The sequence below is a fragment of the Triticum aestivum genome, chromosome 3D, assembly GCF_018294505.1.
Source record: "Triticum aestivum cultivar Chinese Spring chromosome 3D, IWGSC CS RefSeq v2.1, whole genome shotgun sequence".
Taxonomy (NCBI): Eukaryota; Viridiplantae; Streptophyta; class Magnoliopsida; order Poales; family Poaceae; genus Triticum; species Triticum aestivum.
This window is the reverse complement of record NC_057802.1, coordinates 500,684,677-500,688,654: the sequence shown is the minus strand read 5'-3', so window position 1 is coordinate 500,688,654 and position 3,978 is coordinate 500,684,677. Positions and strand designations below refer to the sequence as shown.

Here is a 3,978-nt window from a genome sequence, read left to right as displayed (position 1 = left end):
TGTGTTATGTGGTGGATCAACTCATCATTTTTGGATTGATCACATTTGGGTGCATTGTGATCACATAGACATCATAGTGATCGCTGACAAGGGCGGGGGTGAGGATAAGCTGTGAAATGGCACGGGCGTGTGATTTTAATTTTCACCCGTTGCAATGCACGGGCCTTTTTCTAGTACTACTAAAATGAAAATCAAATGTTTATTTTTTCTATGAGAAAAACAAACGCTTGACCTATATAAAACTAGTACTAACAATCTTCTCAACTACTACCATTAAATGATCGACGTACGCAAGTATCCAATTAAGCGGCGGCGGGCGGCATGAGTCCGTTGCACATTCGAATTCTTGACCAACATTGCTCGTGTCTGATTTTCTGATCGACCGTCGAAGAACTACTGCAGGCCCTGAAGCAGACCTCGGAACCTCTCCACGTTGCCGCCGAACTCCCCGTGCTTCCAAATCCTGAAGGCCAGAAGCGCGCGCACGCAGACGGCGCCTGCGAGGCGAGGACTCCCCCACGGCAGATGGATGCGCAGGCTAGCGGCGATGCGGTCCAGCCCCACCGGCATGCCCGGGCAGCCGGCCGCCATCGTGGCAACGTCGTAGACCTGCTGGCCGAGGTAAACCTGCATGCCGCCCACGAACCCGGCCACGTCGTGCGGTAGCGGGGCGCCGCCCGTGACGATCTTGAGCAGGTACGCTACGTAGTAGGCACCGGCGTAGGTGATCCACGACAGCGGCCGCCCGTGTCCGGCGCCGATGAGGCCGGAGGCCATGAGCAGCGCGCCGAGCATGTCTAGGTCGACGCCGCGGTTGGCAAGGTAGTCGAGGGCCTTTTGGTCGTGCGGGTCAGCGAGGTTGAACTCCCAGGCGACCAGCGGCCTTGGTGGTCGCAGACCGACGACCTGGAGCGGCTTGAGGCCGTCGACGTTGGCCTTCATGAGTGCGTCGCGCTGCGCCACCGTCATGCTGTTGAGGTCCTGGCCGGCGGCGTGGACGAGTCCCGGCCTCGTTGCATTCATCTTGTTTCATACTACATGCAAATCTTAGAAACGTAATAGGGGGTCACAGGTGATGACCAGCTTCTTCGAGGAGATATATCTTGGGCCGGGGCTGGACAAAATTTACGCTTGGTTTACTCCAATATCTCACTTCTCAAAGACCAAGGTACACACCCAAAAAGTTTTTGGTTAAAATACATCCCACTTGCTTCAAAAGAAGGCTCGCCAACGCTCTTATCAGTTATCACAAATGATTGATCAAGGCTGGAAATCGGCCCATTTATATGCCCTCGGCATGCAGCTTATTTGGATATCACAGCCTAGCTCATGCAGATTTGGATGACCAGTCATGCAGGATGCAACATGGGGACGATGGGCACCAATTCATACAACACATACTGCACCTGTCAACTCTCAGTACGTGATTGGTTGGCACGCGTATGTTGGTATGATGATAGCAAATGCATGCTGGTAGGTTTCCTATTTTTGTTTATTATTTTATTCTAAGGACCGTCAGTTGTTCGCATACGAACACGTCATCGTGTACCTCCAACGCCGAGGGTGATGCACCGCAGCTCACGTCGAAGTAGACCCGTCCGGAAGCGCGGTACGCAAGCAATCTAGCGGGCGCTTTTGTAGACCTGAAACCCCACACGCTCGGGAGGGACCCCGTCAGGGCGTGCAGCGGCTATGGGCTGCCCTAGATCGGCCTGATCACCCCCTAGGGCCTCGTGGTTCACCGCCCTGCAACAAGAAGAACGAACAAAGAACGAGGAAGAAAATAAACAAGGGAGAAGATAAAAGTAAAGGTAAAAGATGATATATTGATAGATCGATTGTGTGTTGTTCAATCGGCCGTCACCCCTTAGGTATATAAGTGGCGGCTGGACTTCCCGTGCAAGGAAAAGGCTTGGATTCACATCCAAAACTCTAGTCAAATTCGGATGTTTTTGTCCAAACTTTCCAAAACCGTTCGGTTTACAAAGTCTTTTTTTAGGCGGTAAACGACCTTGGATGGAAACGAGCCCAAAAGCAATTTCGACCTTTTCAACAAGACGAACAACTTCCGTGTTTAACATTTGTTTATCAGAGGCCGTCTTGAGGGGGGGGTTGGCTATTTTCCGAAGTCTGCAGCAGAGAAATCTGAAACCCGGATGATTGTCCCTGGAGTGTCCGGCCATCCTGATGCAGCCACGCATTTTCGGCTCTAAATTTTGAATATGACCTTTGATTAAGATGATTTTCATATCAAAATCGACCATTTCGACGAGACGAAGACAACCCGTGTATAAACTTTTATCATATGAGGCTGTCTTGGAGGCCTAATCGGCCGAACATTACTCTGCATACAAAATCCTAGTACTTTGAGCACAACTTCAGCCCTCAAGATGAGATCAGATGGTGATGGTCCAAACTCCAAAGATGTTCATGTCGACAATACCGAACTTTTTCGTGTAGATCACTTCTCCATTTGAGCCCATCTTACTTAAGTTCTTGACCATGCCAAAATATGGTGTCAGCACCGGTCTTGTTTTTTTTCTTTTCTTTTTTTGATAGGTGAAGTATCACTTGTTGTTTCTCCTTTGGAGATCGTGGCACGGGCGATTTTCGGACACTCTATGGGAGAATTTAAAATTCTTGCTGAGGGATCACCCGGCGATGTGCATCTAAAGGAAAGGGTACACGCTGGGGCCGATGAAAAGGAGCAGTAAAAAGAAAAATAGTTGGTATAGTATATTTAACCTTAATTTTTGTACTATTTCTTGGATTTACTATGAAGTTTAGGCCCAGTCATACTATTTTTGTGTAATTTCTACAACTTTTAACTAGGTATTAATGTTTGGCACCCCGAGTAACTAGATCCTAGGTCCGCCATTGGGTACACGTTGTAGCTCGTGATGTTTAACTTTTTTTTATTTCAAAGGAGCTGAATCTCTATATTAATCAAACACCAATATTATAAGAAAACTCTTGAAAGAATGTTTTTCATCCTCTCCATCCCCCACATACCGATGACACATCGATGTTGTCGTTGTCGTAGTTTTTTGCTATTGTCAGAAAAGAAAAGTAGCATCCACGCAGCTAGTCGAGAAGTCTCCCGGGAAGTGCCGGTGACGACCCGAATTCGATCTTGAAGGATCCATTGCCTAGAGAATAAGAGTACACTGGGTTGATCACACTAAACAAATTTGTTAAATTTAGTATTGTGCATTATTAAAGATATTTATGAAGTCACATACAATCTTGTCTAATCCATCAATTTAGTATTGTAAATTATAAATGTAACCAAAAAACTTAACTGAGCCTAAATTAAGTGTTAATCCGACCTTTTTGTCATTGGTATACGTATATGGTAGGAAAGTTACTAACGAAATACACTTTATTTGATAAATACCGAAAAATTGATCGGAGGAGCGCTTGGTTAGTAACTTTATTTTTTAGCCTAAATTAAGTGTTAATCCGACCTTTTTGTCATTGGTAAATGTGGTAGGAAAGTTACTAACCAATTACAATTTATTTCATAAATACCGAAAATACACTGTATGCCTCGGGTTAGTAATTGAAAAAAAAACCTTGAACTTGTAAATGAAAGCTAAATTGAACCCCTTTCAATCCTTGAAATCAACACACCGAATTCTCTGATCCTGGTCTATTTTGAGAGCATTTCCAAATAGGGATTGTTGACGTGCGGGTCGAACCCGGATTGTTGGCTGCGTGGAGCCGCTTTGGGCCGGCCCATTGACAGATATTGTACCACCAGTTTGCGCCAGTTAAGGTACAGACATTGGGACAGGAATCAATTTGGGAATGTGCGGGCAGAGATACAGAAGCTGAAACAGGAACTCCAATCATTGCGCATGATCCCAGGTAGATACGCTCCCACACACGCAGAGCTGAAAATTTCAGATCGCTTGGTAGAACTTTTTCACAGGGAGGAAATATTGTGGAGACAAAGGGCAAGATTAGAGTGGCTCA

The 3,978-nt window shown here is 46.3% G+C and overlaps 1 pseudogene; it reads right to left on the bottom strand.

Annotated features, from left to right (window-relative positions):
• Nucleotides 1–393: 393 nt before the first annotated feature.
• LOC123076397 (probable CCR4-associated factor 1 homolog 9) lies at nucleotides 394–1,090 on the bottom strand (annotated as a pseudogene).
• Nucleotides 1,091–3,978: the final 2,888 nt, after the last annotated feature.